The sequence below is a fragment of the Megascapheus bottae genome, chromosome 5, assembly GCF_031878675.1.
Source record: "Megascapheus bottae isolate mThoBot1 chromosome 5, mThoBot2.hap1, whole genome shotgun sequence".
Lineage (NCBI taxonomy): Eukaryota > Metazoa > Chordata > Mammalia > Rodentia > Geomyidae > Megascapheus > Megascapheus bottae.
Genome location: NC_143513.1, coordinates 80,168,922 through 80,189,849, shown reverse-complemented (window position 1 = coordinate 80,189,849; position 20,928 = coordinate 80,168,922). Strand labels below are relative to the sequence as shown.

General features: G+C 35.6%; 1 protein-coding gene across 1 annotated transcript in view; it reads right to left on the bottom strand.

The window, feature by feature from the left end:
• Cntnap2 (contactin associated protein 2) overlaps positions 1-20,928 on the bottom strand; it is a 1,438,942-nt gene that overhangs the window by 493,152 nt on the left and 924,862 nt on the right. The gene's annotated exons all lie outside the window — the stretch shown is intronic.

Here is a 20,928-nt window from a genome sequence, read left to right as displayed (position 1 = left end):
CCCATGGTGTAATGTGTTCATGCATATTTACATTGTTCATGCTTCCATTATTTTAAAGATATCTAGCTCCTCAAATATTTGCTATTTATGGTGAAAATATTCAAAATATTAGCTCTCTGCAAGACAGTCCACAGAATATTTTCCTATAATTAATGAATGTATGACTGCACTCCAAAACTTTTATTCATGCCTAGCTGGAATACAATACCCCTCATCCCTTTTCTCTTTTCATTTCTCCTATTCCCAGGCTCTGGTAACCACCACCTTCCTCTCAGATTCTATAGGATACACTTTTTAAGGCTCTATATACGAGTGATGCCTGTCTTTCTATGTGTGGTTTATTTTCCTTAATAATGGTCTTTAATTCCATGTACTCCATGGCAAATAACAGAATCTCATCCTTTTCAATGGCTTAATGGAATCCCCGTGTGTACATGACCTACATTGGTTTTAGAGGCAAAGCTCACAAAATACATAAATAAAAGATAGGAACTATAGTGTCAATAAATAAGAGCTATATTTATCTGTACTGTAGCCTTTATAGTATAATTTCATACCTTGACTCTACCTTCACATTAGCAAAGCTGAAAATTATTCTGAAACACTTCTGTTTGGATAACACAAACTCCTTTATCCTGGTCCTCTCTCCTAACCTCAAAATTACTTTATTTATATCATTTATCCACTTGCTTTTGTTTTTGTTATTGTTATTAAGAAGGCATCTTCCTGGTTAAGACGCCCGGAGGCTTAAAAAGAAGGTATTAATTGTTATCTCCTGGCCTTCTCAAAATACACCTCTACTTTAATAGGAAATTTTCCAAACTAGCCATATCCTCCTAAATTGAAGCAGCAGAATTTATAACAGCATGCCAGGGCGGCTGGATTGATAGAAAGCCAGGCAGTATAGAAACCCTTAGCTACAATGCCCTAATAGCTTACTGCTACAGAATCTGATTGAGTTAGTCTCAGAGTTCACATCCTTCAAACCCCAGTCGTGATTTATCATCAGCTAGGCCCAAAACCATTTGCAGCAGCTCATAGTTCAGTGCGACATGGAGCCCCCAGACTCGATAAAGCTGTGCTGTTTCTCCACATAAACTTTTTTATCCTGGCAACAAACGTTTATTGAGAGCTTGCTGTATGCACACCACTATGGAAAATGGAGGGGTTAAGACTGTGTTCAACCCCTCAGATGTGTTTAGGCTTATGAAAGCTGCATTACACATGAAGAATATAATGGAAGGCAAAAATGAGAAATAGCATAAGTCAGGGATAAAAGTATATGAAATCTCATGGGAGTGATACCATGTGGATTTCTGGCACAATTAGACTTTTTAGATTGAATTTTAATGTATGAACAGGAATAAAAGAAAATGAGAGGAAGAGCATTAGGTTGAAGAATACTCTAAACTGAGTAATAACCTTGGATTATCTTGAGAAATGGAAAATTCATTGCCCTTAATAGATACCTATATTTCTTCCAACTGAATAGAAGCTACCAAGATGGTTCTTCTTTAAAGACCCCGGTACTGAGATGGAGGTTGGAACAAGAGAAAAAAATTCATCTGAAATACAATGCCGGCAAGAACTTGATATGTCCTCAGAGATATTAAATGCTACTACACAAGTCTTGGTACCAGAGTAGCTGTGAATGTAAATGGCATCCCAAGGCAGAGGAGGGCAGGCCGCATGTCCCCCTGGGTCTTAGAAAGGATGCTGCACTTTATTGATTACTATGCTGAATTGTGGTCCTAGTCAGGCTTGAGAGAGAAGGCAGCAATGAGAAAGATGTGTACCTGGGAGTGTGGGTGAGTCCTAGCCCATAACAACTCCTTTATTCAGATGCCCAGCAGGGACCAAAGCAGAGGTGGTTATATCCATGCCTCCTCCAAATCATGGCAGCACACAGAGTAATAGATGCTTCAAAATTACTAGCAACAAAAGTACACTGGATTCTGAATTGTGAAATTCAGGAGGTATACTCTATTTATTGTATAGGTAGGCGATATTTACTTTGTACATCTTTTGGGGTTTATATAATCAGATCATATGATGAGGTCCTACGATTAGCGTAATAACAAAGATCAGGTGCGTCAGTTTGTCATGTCAATTAATTCAAGGGGAGGTAGAACAGAAGTGCATTGAGCAGTGAAGGAAAGCCAAGCTGAAATCTAAATGCTTTTTAAACCAGCAAAACACCCACCCTTTATGATAAAAAGGTGATTACATACTTACTGAGACAGGTAGCATACAACTAAAAAGGGAGAAAAACAACTGAATACAGCTAAAATTCAGTGCTGGGTTGCTCTGAAAGTGAGAAATCCTACTGAGAATGGTTTAATGTCTGATTTTTAATGTCCACTATTACAACTCATATATAAAAGTTACCATCCTCTGTATGCAGACTATTGGCATACTAATTCTTAATGATAGAACTATTTTATTTCCAAATCAATGAGTATGCCATTTCAACTCTTAATATCTTCTCATTATATATTTTAACCACTAAGACAAGTACCAAGAAGGACAAAACACAAATCAATTTATTGATTAAATCTTTCCAATTATTTATCTCTTCCCTATAAGCATTAAAGAATATGTCATCATATTGTTAGTAATTATTATCTAGGACATATGTCTCTCTTCACTGTGGTGAAGTCTGTTTATCTCACAGTTCTTTGCCTAGCAAAGTACCTGGGACAGAATGAGCTAGTCCCTGACTGATGACATAAATAAAAGAAAACCAGAAAGTAATGCAACCAAAGACTTAAAAGTAATTTAAGGTCAAGTGCCAGTGGCTCACACCTGTAATCCTACTTATTCAGGAAGCTGAGATTTGAGGATCATGGTTCAAAGCCAGCCTGAGCACAAAAGTCCATGAGACTCTTATCTCCAAATGATCACCAGAAAACCAGAAGTGGTGCTGTGGCTCAAGTGGTAGCATGCTAGCCTTGAGCTGAACAGCTCAGGGACAGTGCCTAGGCCCAGAGTTCAAAGGCCCAAGACCTACCAAAAAAAAAAAAAAGTAACTTCAGAGTATATAAGATCTTTCACAATGGGAAACATAGATTTTTTTTTTTACCTATGAGTTTTACTCTTAAACCCAAACTCTGCTACAATAACTTAATTCTTCTAGCTACTGGAAATGTATAATTTGTTAAATGTCATGTCCTAGTTTAAAACTTTGCTTCCTATTTAAAGAAATGAATCAACGTGATTTGACTGCTTCTACTTGTGAAAGGCCTAACTAGGACCAGGCTCATTCAGGGTGTTTGGTGGCAAGTGTCAATTTGTTGTGACCAACAGCACTAAAAGAACTGATTCTTGCAATGACTCTGGCTCCTGGAAGCACTGGCATTTGAGAGTCTGCTCAGATCATCCTTTCCATAGTGGCTTTTAAACGTGCTTGACAATCATGATACATTTATTTTAGAATTAAGCCTATTTGTACCCCAACATATGAGACAAAATCTACACTTGAAAACTGAAATAGCCACCAATTACATAAGATGAAATGAATGAGTGGAGACTGTGTTTATCTGGAACAACAACCTAATTCAGGGCTGTGGAGACCAGTGCAATTTTATTTTGCCCACAGCCTCTCTTTTATTTCTATACTTGATTACAATCACATAACACTAAGAAAATTGGGATTCATCCATGTAAGAACCCAGATTTGTTTGTGTATAGCATCTTACTTTGAAGTTTGTGGTAATAGTAACCTAACTAGTGATAGCAGAGGAAATTTTATTTCAAATCGAGATGATGTTAGTTTGACAAAATAACAGAACACTTTGGAAATCTTCAAAGAACTTTAAAGGCTTTTTCCCTCCAATATTTGCTTAAAAGTGAAAGAGGAGCTGCATGCCAGTAGTAGCGTACACTTATAATTTAGCTACTTAGGAGTCTGAGATCTAAAGACTGCAGCTCAAAGCCAGCTCAGGCAGGCAAGTCCATGAGATTCTTGTCTCTAATTAACCACCAAAACGCCAGAAGATAATTGCTTTTTCAACCGCTTTGAAGAATGTTGTTGGGATTTTAATGGTCATTGTATTGAACTTCTGAATTGCTTTCAGCAGTATTGCCATTTTTATGATATTAATTCTTCCGATCCAGGAACATGGAATGTCTTTCCATTTCCTTAAGTCTTCAATTTCCCTTTCCAAATTTTTGAAGTTTTTACAAGGAAGTTCCTTTACATAAGTGAGTTCCTAGGGATTTTCTTTTCAAACTGACACAAAGGGAGAAGCTTTCCTGATATTAGTCCCGATCTTCCATGGAATAGCATAAGACCACAAATAGCGAAATCCTTAACAGGAAGAAAAGTATGGAAGGGATATCTACACCAAATGTCAAACTCTATGACAAAGCCACAGAAATAAAAACAGCTTGCTACTGGTTCAAGAACAGGCATGAGAAGCAAGCGAACAGAAGAAAAGACCCAGAAATGAACCCACAAACCTATGGTCAACTAATCTTTGAGAAGGAAGACAAAAATATAGGTTAGAAGAAAGCCTCTTTAATAAATGGTATTGGCAAAACTGGCTATACACATACAAAAAAACTGACCCTAGATGCTTGTATATCATCCTACACCAGAATCAATTCAAAATGGATCAGACACCTCAATATAAAGTCAAAAACCCTGAAAATGTGATGGTGAGGGGGTGAGGTAAACATTTGCACAAATTGAAACTTTCTAAGTAAGCACTGGAATTACAACAAATCAAAGAAAGAACTGGATTAATGGAATTGTATCAAACTTAAAAGTTTCTGCATGGCAAAGGACACAGCTAGCAAGATAAATAGGAAGCCCACAGAATGGAAGAAGATTTTCCCTAGTTATACATTAGACAAGGGCCTGATATGCAAAATATACTTAGAGTTCAAAAATTTAACTCTCGCCAAAAGAAAAAAAAAGTCAAAGAACCAATAACCAAATTAATAAATGGGTTACTGACTTAAAGAGAGACTTTTCACAAGAAAAATACACACGAAGAAATGTTCAACATCTCTGTCCATAAATGAAATGCAAATCAAAATAACACAGAGATTCTATGTCATCCCACTTAGAATGTCCCTTGTCAATAACAAATGCTGGTAGGGATGTGGCCAAAGGGATTGCTACTACACAGCTGATGGGAATGTGAACTTGTTCAACCACTCAGGAAAACAGTATGGAGGTGCCTCAAAAGACTAAATATCGATCTTTGCAATGACCCAGCAATTCCACTCCTGGGCATTTACATAAATGATCACAAACAAGGCCAAACTAAAACTATCATCACCACCATGTTCATTGCAGTAAGTGTTTACTATAGGCAAGAAATGGAATCAGCCAGATGCTCCTCAATCGATGAAGGGATCAAGAAAACATACACAATTATACACAGTGGAATTCTATTCCTCCATCAGAAGGAATGATATTGTATCATGTAAAGAAAACTGAAAGACTTGGAAAAATTTATATTAAACAAAGTAAGCCAGACTCAGAGAAACACAGGTGCATACTTTCCCTCATTTGTATAGCTAGAATATGCCCATAACTCTATAAGTAAACACACTGGGTGGCCAGCAAGGGTTACAAAAGAATTAACTGAAGTGTAACTGATGCTATGGAGAGCACAAATGGTGTAATTCTTTACAAAGATGAAGTCAAAGCCCAACAAATTAAGTACCAGGAAATAGGAACTTGTAAGAAGGTAGGGTGGGACCAAGGGGAGAGAGGGAGAAGAATGAAGGGAACAGAAGGGGAGGATGTATGCAAGAGTTAACTATATATACTTCAGAACTGAGAAAAATAAGTGAAGGGGTGGGTGGAAGGAGGGTGAGGATGTTGAACTGGTGACACAGGTATACACAGGTTTCAACATATAACTTAAAATTAAGCAAAAGGATAGGTTGAGAGGAGTGAATGAGAAGGTTGAAAGAAGTGACATTGATCAAGATGCACCGTCTTCATAAGTTGCTTTGGTGAATGGCAACTCCTCTGTATCTATCTATCTATCTATCTATCTATCTATCTATCTATCTATCTATCTATGTATCTGTCTATCTATATACCCACATACACTCATATACATATATACATATGCCAGAATTGAGCTCTGGCTCAAATGGTGCCAGCCATGAAGAAAAAAAAGGTTAGGAAAGCCCCGAAGCCCCAAGTTCAAGCCTCAGAATCAGCAAACACACATACACAATAAAATAAAGAATAAAAAAGCATTTGCCTAACATGCACAATGCCCTGGATCCAAACCTTCACTCCAGTAAAGAAAATTTAAGTATATATTTCAAATTTAAATATAAATTTCTATTTTGCCTTTATACCTATATTTGGATTGCATATTTTCCCCTGGTACTCAAAAGTAGTGTTTATAAAATTTTTATGCACATAGGAATGATGTGAAACTCTTACGGAAGGATCTCCTTTGAAGCAACAAGGGTCTAGAACATTCCATTCTCTAAAGATGTCAAGTAAGAGAACAAAACAGTTCTAGCAAGCAGGACAAGATAAAAACAGCACGTAGGAAGGTCAAATTCATCTGATGAGTAATTTCTCCTGAAAATATTTTTGTAGGCCTTCCTATAGATTTTTAAGTGATTGTCTTGGACATATAATAATAACCTACTCTAGATTTTCCTCTTGTATGATTCTCATATACACACCAGGGCTAGGATATTCAAATTGCTTTTAGATCCATGCAGATGTTATACCTGCATATTAGATATTCCACATTCCAAACTTTAGAAGGAAAAAGACTGCTTGGAGGTTAGAGAGTTTATTTTGTGAACTTCTGGAAAATTACAGAAACTAACTCATATGTTATTATCTGAATGGTATAAATTAACTCTTGAATGTGTGCTTTAGTTGTATCTACAGTGTTCTCATTCTTGAGTAGGATTTTTCATATTCTTGGCTTTAAGTTTCCTCTCCTTCCCTTCCCTTCCCTTCCCTCCCCCTACTTTCTCTCTCTGTCTTTCTGCTGGTTTTTGGACCTTGAAATTTAGACTTGGGTGCTGTCCCTAAGCTCTGTGTTGCTCAAAGCTAGTACCACAGAACCACTTTCAGCTTTTTCTGTAACTACTTGGAGATAAAAGTCTCACAGACTTTTTTGCTTGGGCTAGCTTTGAACCACAATCCTCACATCTCAGCCTCCTGAATATCTAGGATTAAGGTGCAATTAAAACCACTGCTGCTGCTTTAAGATCTATTTCTAAATCACAAGAGTATTTTCTTCTGCACTATTGTCTATGTTGATCTCAATAATATTTCAGTTCTATTTTCATATTAATTAGGTTTAAATTTTAGTTGGGAGTTTATTCTCAAGCGAGTACTCAGCATTATTTATATTTTCTCTCTCCAAATGAAGAATTAATAATTCTAGGGAACAATTTAACAATTTATTATTATATATTTTAACATTATAGAAATGCTAACATTATGTTGATGATTCATCCACAATAAGTATCTATTTATGGAAATATTTAAGTACAGAGGTATATAATTCTCTCCTACATCATGCTAAAATTTTATCATTGAAAAACTATCAACCATCTTTGGACTACCCTTATATAAAAATTATACATTTCCATACAAACTATAATAATCATTCATTTTAATCTTGCAATATAGGCATATTAAGTTAGGGTTTATGCTCTGTATGTTGCTTTTAATATAATAAGCCAGAGGTCACTTTATCTGAATTTGCCAATTTACTTAGAGCTGTCTTTTTACTATATATTCCCCATGGTTTCGTGAATAAAACATCTTTACAGACTCTGCTTTCACAGGAGAAGAATCTGTAGGATCAGCATTCTTTCTCAACCTGTCTTCAGGTCAAACTATATCCAACCTAAATAAATAACAGCAAGTTCTTTTAATAAGTTATTTGCCTGTTGTAGTCAAGGCACTCTAAAACAAACTATAGAGAAACAAAGAAATAAAAGGAAGTTTTACCTTCCAGAGACCATACTTACTTATGAGAGGTAAGCATAGGCTGACCTCTACACAAGCACCGTCTCTAATACACGGGAGTGGAGCTCAGACAGTAGACTTTTGCCATGTAAAGGGCACTATGGCCTCATGGAAAAGTCAGTCTTTGAGAAAAGATTAGATTTGAGTTTTCTGGAAGGAAAGGAACCTCTTTCTCCATGGACAGAAAACAATGGCAAATGCTTCAGAGACCATGAGGATGTTGTACTCGAGTAAAAACGATAGCAGAGAGTTGTGATGTCTACCCAGCAAGCCAGTCTATTTCCATCCTGTCAACCCCGTATTTGTACTCAAGTATCTCCGCCTTGCTATGGTGACAAGCCTGTTGAATGTGGGGACTATCTCAGCCTTGAAGGGACAAAAAGCAAAAAGCCAGGTGTCCCGATGAAGTCTTTGAAGCTACCCTGCATTGTTAGCTCATGTCTACAGTCCTTTTCTACAGGCACATGTAGCCACCAGCTTGTAACCTTCCCCAGACATCCTCTAAGTTAGGGGGCCAGGTGACAGCTCTGGACAGTGGCAATGAGCTGCACACAGTTGGATTTACCTTTTAAAATCAGTTATTTCTCCAAACCACCTTCTGCCAATGAACCTCTGAGGATAAGGCCTAAAGCAAGTGCAAAGGTGCAAAGGGAAACTGAAAAAGAATCTGGGCATTCTAGTCGTGGGTCATGCACAAGAGTGTTTCTATGAGAGACAAATGTACGCTTAGGTGATTTAAAAATGCTAGTATTTGCAGTCTTTGCTGCAACCACAAAGGCTTCAGAGCTGCAGTTATGCCACCTGCTGGTGACCTGCATCTTCTTACTGTGATGAAATACATTTGGTGAATGTTGTTATTGGATATTGTCTTACAGTACTTTAACAGCTGTACATATCTGAACTAGTAGACATTAAATTTATGATCACAGAGTGAGTTCAGATGGGATAGGTGGTGGATGATACATTAGGGATGTTTCCTGAGCTTTGTTCATGCATTCAAAATATACTTATTGAGTACTCTATACAGTAAACCATGTCAGTGAAGCACTCTTTCTTTTTTGGATGCTTTAATTATCATTAAGTAGTTACACAAGGGAGTTGTCATTCAACAGCACAGTTTATGATTCCAGTGCTTCTTGATGTACATTATCCCTTTCAACATTCTCACCTACTCAGCCCAGCCTACTCCTACCCCCATTTTTCTTCATTTATAGGATATGTAATTTTTTTGGCTATTTAACAAAGCAGTGTATGTATAGAGTGCAACTTGATCTGGGCCATTCCTTCTATATTTTCACCCCCCACCCAACTTCAACCCACCTCTTCGCTTAGTTTTCTTAATTTTGTGGTTTATACAATGAATTTTTGACTATATTCTCCTCTTTTCTCCCCTTCCTGTATAAGATCATAGAAAGTTGTAATAGAATAAGAATACAAGGCAGCAAACACACAAAAGGGATCTCACTATTGGTCTATGACTTGAAGGTAAATTAATTCAAGAAATTAATTAGAATGGTAAGTATATTCTATGTTTTGAAATTAGTGATAACGGATGGCATTTTCAGCCTGAGCTAATAACTTCTCTTTTTATTATAAACTTTTTGTTGGCCGGTCCTGGGGTTTGAACTCTGGGGGCACTGTCCTAGAGTTTCTTTTGCTCAAGGCAACCACTTTACCACTTGAGCCACAACATCAATACTGGCTTTTTCTGAATAATCTATTTGAGACGGGAGTCTCAGGGACTTTCCTGCCTAGAGATTCTCAGATCTCTGCCTCCTGAGCAGAGATCTAAATATAAAGTTACAAAGCCTTATTCTGGCCTCTTCCCTTAGTGAATGCAAGACAGGAAATGTAGACAAAAATGAGGTTAGACTAATACTATATTTTAAAAAAGTAAACGCTCTGCATATATAGGAATTCATGTGAGTGCTTTAAGTACCAGCTGTGAATTACATGCTTGTTATTCTGAATAACTTTAATGTTACCACCAGCTGCTGAATCTTTGATTGCTTACTATAGATACAGATTAAGAAAAATTTTAGCTAGGCATCAAGTAGAAGTGAAGAAGAATATCTAGGTAAATGAAAAAGGAAGAAATGACAAACAGAGGAAGAGAGAAAACACAACCCTTCCTCGGAGAGCACAGCCAGAAGGTCTGACTAATGGGAAGTTAGAATAGTCTTGATGACTTCTAGAAATTTATATATAGAAATAAACACAGAGTTACAGAACATTCTGAAATTGGACCTAGCATGCTAAGTCTAGTGTTGGTAGATGATAAAATATTTAATGGGTCTATCATAAATATAAGCCAGTTCTGATAAAATCAGAGATAAGTCAGTGGGATTGCAATCTAGAAATAAAATCAAAGATATATTTAAATGAAAAGTTGACAGTGGTGAGAATGGACAACTTAATAAAGGATAGAAAGCCATCAGCTAATTATCTTAGCAGGAGTAGATTACATTTCTCTGCTTCATTCTCTGAGGTAAAGTTCAGATATATGAAATATTTTGGGGACTAAATTATAGTAAATACTTTTAGATAATCCTTTAATTAGAAGGTATTTCTAATTATGGTGTAAAAACATTTGTACAGACACAAAATCCAAACACAACAGGTTCCAGACTGATTCAGTAAATTTGACTACTTACATTAAAAAAAGTTGCATGAACAAATGTAAGCATATTGAAAGGTAAGTGGGAAAATGAGAAGCATTTTTAATTTTACAAACAAAGCACTAATTGCTTTATGCTGTAGAGCATTCTTAATAATAAATAAAAATAATTCTACTGAAATATGAGCAAAAGATCAAAACAGGTAAATTACATAAGTAGGCACGATTTAAATATGTTAAAAACATTCAGTGTCATTCTAAATCCAAGAAGCGCAAATTAAGTTTCAGTGCATTTCACGTGCTCTTTCTGATATTTAATGGAACAAGTATTTAGCCAGCTGTGGATCAGAATATACATTGTTTAGAAACAATTAACTTCATATTTTCATATGTTGTGATCCAGACAGAGCTTATGCTATTGATATATTAGTGGGCGTTCACAAAACGTTATTTTAATTGTTTGTTGTATTATTCTATCAGGTAAAAATGAAAAGAAATATTCACTACTTAGGAACATGGTCATTATAAATGAAGGCTGTATATCTGAGCCCCTGACAGCCATTAAGAAGATGAGGCAGATCTAAGCACAGTGATAAGGCACCATCTCTAAAACAGATTGCCAGGCACAAAACTTTTAAATGCACAGATGCAGTCTGCTGCCTTCGTTTGTTTAAAGTGGTAACTGCTCTCGATGTTGGGTGAAGAATGAAGGATGGTGATGACATACACAGGTCAGATTCTTCCATTTGTCCCCCCAAGACCCATTCTTCATCTTTGTCCAGTGCACTGAGCTCCAACATTTCTGTTAACACATCTTGACTGTCTTGAAAGATATTTGTTCTTCATATACTTCCAGAGTCTCCAATCTCCCCCTCACATTGCCTGTGCCTGGGGTTACAAGTACGCTGCCGCTGTCCTGGGACTGCCTCTGTGCCTGAACTTCCTGCGTCCCCTTGTAACAGACCCGTGTCTAAGAAAATCGTCTTTATGTGAACACAAAGTGTCAGTTCTTTCCTCTCTGACAAAGGAAGAAACAAAGGTTCTATTTGGGAATGCCTATCTAGGTATAAATACTTTTCGGTGAATAGAATATTTTTGAAAGAAAGATATGCCAATTGGTGTGTTTCTCAGAGAGGATCCGAAGTGGGAGAAAGTTTGTAATTTACTATATGCCCTTTTGTATTATTGTTTTTTAAATACACAGACACTGATGATGTTCTCAAGTAAAAAATAATTAAAAGTTACAGAAAGTTATTTGAACTATCCACACACAGCTACAATACAAAAAGCTGAGAGTCCTTGCCACTTTGTGGAAGAACCATTTCTCTATGCTCATGTTCTGTATTCTTTTTCAAGCACATCTCCAATTCAGCCAATACTTTCCAGACAATCATAAACTCTTTACTGAACTCAGTCCTTCTATAGAAGGACAGTCATCTAAATGAACAACAAAACCTTCTTTTTAGGCTCCATATTCCTTTCCAGGTCCTGATCTAATTCTATAACAATGTCCACAGCCAAAGTCCTTGACAGATTTGTTTAAGCAAGCCCTACCCACTCCATTCAACTCCAGTCTCAGATCCACTCCTCTCTATTCATAAAGGCAGCCATAATCCTAATTCTACAGCTTATTCCTGTACTTGAACTCTTAGGAGTGGTCTGAATTGAACTATATTTCCTCGTCCTTTATCCACTGCCCTATTGCCAAGTGTCGCAGTTCCTCTGTCAGTCCTTGCTTCTAAGGAAGTTTCAAACTTCCATGTCTAGCTCAGTTTCCTTTGAAAACTACAGACTTATACACTCGCCAACTCATTGACATATCCTTTTGGATGCATTTAAGGACATCACACAATGGACATAGACAAGCTATTATATTTATGTTGTCTCTAAATTGTATCTTTACTTCAGTGAATTGCACCACAATGTACCCATTCATGTATCCATAACTGGAGACCTGGATGAATTACTTATACTTTTCTTTGTCTTAACTCCATATCAGTCATGAACAAAACTTGGGGCATGAGACTTTGGGTATTTTTCTCAATCTTTCCACCTAAATATCTACCCTATTTCAATATACCATTACTTTCCCCCTGGGTCCCAATGTTCTCTTACTGGACAGCTTCCTTCTTCTCTTGGATTTATTCTAAAAATACTAATACCAGAGTAATATTTACTAAGTCATTACAATAGTCTTTGATGAATTCTCAACTCCCTTAGCAAGAATACCATCATCCGTGTATGTCTCACACTCACTGTCTTCCTTTCCATTTCTCCTAGGAGAGGCCTACAGTCAGATGACTTCTTTTTAGTTCTCCCAACATACACGGTTGGTCTTTCCTTATGACTTTGCACATAGCCTTCTTTCATCCTAAGGCCCTGTTTCCTTCCATCTTTATAAGACTATGTACTTTTGTGTGCTGTATTTCTTACCTTACAAGTCATTTTCAAAGCTTCAATTCAACCTGTCAGTTTGTGAGAACAATTCACCTCGATCAACAGCTCTTATTCTTCTCCCTCATCTCGCCCGATCCCACCTAGTCCCTAGTTTATTTGCATATATACATATATTGAATATGAGTACTGTATCCACTCATTCCTCCTCTCTTCATTTTTCTTGCACCCTTTCCCAGACTCTCTCACCAAGACACCTCAAGGTCCAGGTTCCTGATATTCATTATTTTAGACTATCTATGAATTGTTCCAAGGAATTGCATCTTTGGAATTCTACCCTGCATATCCTATCCTTTAGGTAATACATTTGTGTATAACTCCTTTTATTATCTTTTCAAATTGAAATCACAATCATCATTATTTTCTTCATCCTCTCCCTTTTTCTCTTTTATATATCACAATTTAGTTATATACCTCTGGAGTATTTTGTTTATTTTCAGTCTTCCTTCACTGAGTTATACCATCCATGCAAAATGGGACTCACCAGCTTCTATACCAGTCTTTGCTCACTGACAACCATTCTGTCCAGCATGGTGTATGCTTTCTAATCATTGTTGAATGGATTTGAAAAAAGTGAATATGGACTGATTTGGTGAATTGTTAACAATAGCTTTCAGAAACTTCTGTTAGTATATTAATGTATAGGAACAGGGACAGTCACAGGCTTCTGCATTTTCAGTGAACTTTGACTTATTTCTTCTTTTCAAATTCACTTCAGTCCTGATCTCATGAATCCAAGTGTTCAGTGTAAAGGTGATATACAAATGCTCCATCCGCCAGAATGCATTCATTTATAGTGAAGAAGGCACAGAAATCCTTTGATTTCAAAATTAGTGAAAGCTGTAGCTATTGGGGAAACTATGACAATAGCAAATTGAAGCTCAAAGAGTTGAGAACATCTGCTTTCACAAGTTAATCAACACACAGAAAATCAAGAAGGGGCAGGGAGTTTGGCCTAGTGGTAGAGTGCTTGCCTAGTATGCATGAAGACCAGGTCTGATTCCTTGGTACCACATACATTGACAAAAGCTGGAAGTGGCTCAAGTGGTAGAGCTCTAGCCTTGAGAAAGCCCAAGGATAGTGCTCAGGCCCTGAGTTCAACCACCAGGATTGGCAAAAAATATCAAGAAGGATAATAATAAAATCAAGCCATAAAGAATAATGCATATAACACATAAACCACCACTGTTACCAACACCATCACACCATCAGTTTAAAACATCCAGTCAACATTTACCTTGTATTAAAGATGCATGCTCATCTTTGTTCTAACTTCAAAAAGGTTAAAATAAAAAAAAGAATTGAACTTTACAAAGAGATTTAAAAGATGATTAAAATCTCATAGACATGTAGGTGTCCTTTTTGAAAGAAAATTGTAATGTGAGTCATCCTCATTGAATGCTATGTCATTAATTTTTCTTATAGGAGACTAATTGATTACATTTTAAAGAAAGTGATATTAAGAAAAGTATCATGACATCAATAGTCCCATTTTTTAAGGCTTATTATTCCTAAGTAAACTGTGATAGAAATTTAAATACGTGTAGTTGTTTAAATATAGAGCTGTCATAAGTTTAACGAATTAGGAAATAATTGAAACACATATTATTGGAAGTAGAACATCTCTTTTAATTGGTTTGCCATTTCTTACAACTCTGAAATCAAGTTGAAATCTTCTCTTTGATCGGCATCATTGCATTTTGATCTCCCAAATGCTCACTAATAAAGCACAAATGAAGACATCCTAATTGCAGTGTGATTATGCTTCAAAAGCATCATACATGTTGAAACCAGAATTCTGAAAAATGCAGAGACCTAATTGGCTTCTAAAAATTTACATAGGATACATTAACTTAAATAAAAGGCACCCACCCATGAGGAAGTAAGCAGTGTATAGATCCTTTTATCTAGCAACCAGAATAATAATGTTTTCACTTAAGCTACACACAACATGCACAATACATTTTAAATAGATCCAATGATATTAAAGATACACAGAAATCTTGTCCTGACTACAAAAAAGTAAAAATATCATAGATACATATTAATTTATGAAATAAAACATTATGTCTATAGAGTCATAGGTTTTTATGTTTCTGTAGTTGTGTTTATATTTCCAATACCATGTCCATAGATTGGGTATCCAAATATTGAGTCCTCGCTCTTGTACTGCTTGGATCTAATAGCCACATATTAAGGATACCATGCGCCTTTTGTTCCTTTGGTCTTGACTTGTCTCACTCAACATGATTCACTATAGATTCATCCACTTCCCTGCGAATGCCATTATTTTATCTTGTCTGTTCTAAATGCCAGGCATTGTATATAGAGATTCCCTTCTTGAACACTTGTTTGTTAAACATGTCATTTGAAATATGATGTAAAAATCAATGTTAATAAATTCTTTAATAAAAAATTTTTAAAAAGTAAAAATAAAAACCCAGCAGCCAGTAACAGACTGAACTAAAGATTCCAGAAATACATGGTCAGTTTATTATATTAAGTGCTACTTAATGTGGCAACTTAAAGTAGCAACTGATACTGGCTAGTTACATTTTCCTGATAATTTTTATTACTATTATTTACTGGAAAGCCTGTTAAGTGTCTTTGGAAACCAATGTTTGCCATAAGTTGAGCTGGTTAGAAATTTATCATGTTCAATTTGTGAAAGATATTGTTTGCAAAAGGGCTGTTGATTTTGCCATGATGTCAGCTGTTCAGCTCTTTCTAAGACACATAGACATTTGTCTAATATATGAAGCTGGAACAAGCATATCAAATCAGAGGATCTGATTAAATTTAAAAAATAGTCCAACAAGATTTGAATATGATCAAAACTGTTAACAAATGTGTCATTTTTTAGCTAGACAATTTATATGGCAGGTAGGCATTTTCTAAAATTCTTAAAACTCCAGGTGTCTAGATACGAACTCATGTTTCCTGACAAAATTTACTATTCTTACTTATACACTTAATTTACATAATTTTAGAGGGACTCTTGATAATTCATAGCTTACATTTTAATTTTCAATTGATAAGGAACCAAGAAATTCCAAACAAAATACATATTAGGGCAAATTATCATAACAAAATCTCTTGGCAATAGAGTTATTTACATTTTTTCTAAAATACAGTATTATATTCACTTCTTTTTATTATTTTAAAATATTACTTCATTTTTTATCTAGAACATAAACCAGGATAAGACCATGTTGATATGAGGTTATCATTATGCATGTATGGGCATGCACTGCTCTTGTTTGTCATTTTTTTCATGATAAATTTCACTTTGGTTTGATTAAAATTCATATCTTCTCAATTTTCACAGAGCAGTAAGTTCAGAACCAGGAGTCATTATATACATTCCTATTTAATAGCTCTAGGGTCAAAATAAAGAAAATAAAAATTGTGGTGTTCAGTTAAATATGCTCATGCTAACACAGCATACCGATGGTGTAGTCAGGATAAGCTCAAGTGCTATGTGATGTGTGTGAGTACATGTGCCATCCTGAAGTTTGAACTCAGGGCTGAAGTGCTCTCCCTGAGTTTTTATTTCTTTTGCTCAAAGCTAGCACTCTACCACTTGAACCAGAGCTCTACTTCCAGCTTTTTTAGTAGTTGATTGGAGATAATAAGAGTCTCACAGACCCTCCTGCCCAGAATGGCTTTGAACCACAATCTTCAGATCTCAGCCTTCTGAGTAACAAGGATTGTAGGTGTGCGCCACTGGTATATGGTAGTGTGTAACACTTTTTTATACTTCAAAATTACCATAAGTCATGATAGAGAATCACAGCTGCAAACCAGATATACAGATATAAGATATACAGATAAATAATTCTTTAGTGTTCAGCAAAACAGCACACATTTATTACATTAACCAATTTGAATGTCCTGACTGGACCCAGTCTCTTCAATGACTTGTTTTTTCCTTTAAAGACCTGGACCAAAAAAGTACACTATGTTTATACAAATATTTGTGTTTATGCAATCAGAATATTGTAATAATTATTTCTGAAATTACTTTTATGGGTGCTTCAAAGCACCCATACTGCAATGAGCTATCTAAGCAACTGCTACTGTCTTATATTTCCTTGATAATTTATTATTATTATTATTATTATTATTATTATTATTATTATTATTATTGGCTGGAAAACCTGTTAGGTGTCTTTGGGAAGCAGTGTTGAGCTGGCTAGAAATCTATCATATGTAATTTGTGAAAGATACCATTTGCAAAAAGACTGTGGATTTTGCCATGGGAGATAAAGGATCTGGAAATATTAGAGGGAAAGCAGGGAATTAAGCTTTAAAAATCCTTTAGGAGCCAGAGGAAGCAAGATTAGCAGGCCCGAGGCATAAAGTATTGTTTTATTCTGCAATTATTTTACTGTCTTCCATATGGACCTGAATCTGCACCAGAGATATACAAGAGCCTCAACAAATGCCTGTTGACTAATTGTTGAATTAAAGAATGTAATTGGACACATTTACTTCTTATATATGCTGTAGCACAAGTGAGTTAAAGAATGTCTAAAGCTGTAAAATGGTTTTTTTTAAGCATCTGTTCTTAATACTTCCTCTAGAGTGACACAAAATTATGGCCAAACATACTAAACAGCTTTCCAAAGGTCTCACAGCTTGTTATTGCGAGAGATAATGTTCTGAGTTTAATAAATTGTTAATCCTTGTCCTTTAGAACCCTTCATACATGTTTCTTTCCAAGTGAAAGACAGATAAACAAGCCCAGTGCACAAATCTGATCCCATAAAATTCAAGAAACACTGGAATTTATACTTCAGTTCTTCAACATAATATATGTCTGGTTTTCATAAAGATTGAACACAGTCTGTTTAATAATGTGCTAATTTAAATAAAATCTTTTTACTTTTTTGTATTCATAGTATTTTCAAAGTAAGCATAATTGTTGACTGCTCTATAACTTTCCCTGTTACTAGAAGACATATCTTACTGATTTCTTACTATTACCAGTATTTATGATAATGGCTTGCTAAGCAAGAGTTCCTAGTCATTATTTATTTCAAATTTATTACCTTTTAACTTATTTATATAAATCTTACTTGGCAAGATGCATAACAACTCTCTCAATTATTTGATTATATCTCCACAGAAACTGCTAAAGACGGTTTATTTATCTCTGTACGGAATTCAATCCACTAATCTTGAACTCTCTCATAAAAGGAAAGGAAACCAAAGAATAAAAAGACTTGTAGTATATGTAAATATATTACTATATAATAGAAAAAGAGAACGTATTACAATACTAGGGGCTCTAACATGAAATAATTTCCAGAAAGGGTTTCTTTAAAGTTCTCAGATGAAATGATGAATGAGCAATGAAGACTATTATTCCTCTTATTTATAAATGGAAAGAACATTTATTGAATTCCCATTGCATCCCAGAAAGGTCAGAAAGAATTGTAGAATCTAGAGGACTTAGTGACGTCAGTGTCTGATGCTAAGTGTTATGGAGATGTGGGCAGGTTCTCTGGGAGGCAGCTCTGGGAGCAGAGCTATCTTTGGAATGCCATAGCTGACGTTGGAAGGCAGTCATAGGGGACCTGGTACTTGATCTGAGTTTGCAAAATGGCTAAGAATTGAGAACATCTGCTGAGTCACATCAGTTTGATACTGGGTAAGATTAGGTATAATGATTTTTACCAGCATGAAGAATTGTGTTTGTCAAGTTATCATTACCATGTCTCTAAAGATGAAATGAAGCTAGGAAGAGATACTTTAACTATTTTCATCTATGACTACTAAGTGTATTAAATGTACACAGATGTTATCATGCTCACATGCAGATAAGTTAATTCTACATTCATTTAATTCCTACTCTTTTCTAATTAGGCTCTTCATATGTCCAGTTCTAATTTGAAATTATGATATCAAGCCAGCAACAATGATTTGAGTGATCTATAATGTAGTCATGGCTGTATAACAGAAATGCATATTATGTTCTTACTGTGAATTCATTATTCACTACATCCTTTAACTAAAAGCAGAAAAAAAGTATATAGGATCTATAGGAGGTCAAAGAACAATTTTAAGCCTGTAATAATTAAACTTCAGAATTTCCCAATAACAGTCCATTTGCAAAAAAACAATTTATTTCTAATAGAAATAATTTTAAGGAAACTAATTGCAACAAAAATCTGTTTTATTAACTGGCACTTGACTTTATAAATGGTCATGAAATGATCTGGTATGCTTAATTTTAATTACAAACAGCTCATTTCTGCAGATTTATTATCTTACATAAAACTGATCTGATTGCCCTGTAGAAAAGTAGATATGCTATAATTTGCTCCTTGCTAGAGGATCTTGAACCTACTTTTATTCTTTTCAAATTATTAGAGCTTTAGCATGTATGGTAAGAGTCATTTTCCATATCTAATATAACTAATAATCTTAATTTTTAGGTGCTGATGCTTCAATAGTAATAATGTATTCCCAAACTTAATTACTCATGCAGAGTATTCATGTGAGTTTATGGATAGTTTGTTATGAAAACTTTTTAAAAGAGATTGGAAGATTTTATCAATACTAGAAGACAGGGTTTATTTGTAAAAGCTTAATTTCCCAGCAGTAGACAGACTTCCCTTACATGTGTGAAAATTACAAAGTAAGTCAAAATCTTTAGCACTTCTCTCTGTGTGCATCTGGGAATTGATTCTGCTTTGTCAAAGTAGAGGCTAACTTAATCCAACAAAAAGGAAAAAAATTTAAAGTTCCAAACCTATTATATTCAGCTTAATAATTGACTAACTTTCCTCTGTTTTATGACTCTTCCTCAAATTTATTCTTTTTAAAGTATAGTTTTATCATTTTTATTATAGTATTTTGCAGAGGGTTATCATTTCACAATCCAGGTAATGCACACATGTCTCTTTTGGACATTATCACTGCTTCCTTTGTTTTCTGTTTCTCCCTCTGGTCTCTGCCTGCAAGTTGCACTGATAAATTGCTTCATGATTTCCTAAACATATGTACATCACAGAGGTCAGAGTTCAATTGCATAGCCAAATGCATCCAAATGGCTGATAGATTTGCCACATAGTATATAATTGTCAATGCCAATAAAGGCCTTTCGCAACATTCAGCATTCTGCTGCTCTGACAAAATATCTGAGGAATCAAATTTGAAAAGAAGTACATTTTGTGCTGGCTTGTAATTGTAAAGGTTTCTGCCTAGAGCTACCTGGCACCATTGCTTGGGGCTTTAGCAAGACACAGCATTGTTGGGGGAAGAGATTGAGATGGAGACAAGATACTGACACCATTGCATTCAGGACTCAAGCAGAAGGTAGAAAAACCCACAATCTCCTTCAAGGGCACACAATGACAATTCCCTTAAAATAGCTTCCACTTCTTAAAGGTTCAACCACTTCCCAATACAGCCATCCACCCACAATCAAATCTTCAGTGGATGAGCTCTCGGTTAATATTTAAAATCCAAACTATAATATTCTCCAAATAACCAACTTTCTTTTAGGTATGACCCATATAGTCAGTGAAACATTACAAACATAAACAGACATACTATGTGGATAATAGATTATTGGACTCTTCTCTAATTGGGAAAATCTTACCTGACATAGGTACATTTAAAGACTGATTTCAAACTGATTTAGAAATTAAAGATGGCTTAAAGCCAGGTGCCAATGGCTCACACCTGTAATCCTAACTCCTCAGGAGGCTGAGATCTGAGGATCGCAGTGCAACGCCAGCCCAGGCATGAAAATCTGTCAGACTTATCTCCAATCAACCACCAGAAAACCAGAAGTGGTTCTGTGCCTCAAGTGGTAGGGCAATAGCCTTGAGCTGAAGAGCTCAGGGACAGAACCCAGACCCAGAGT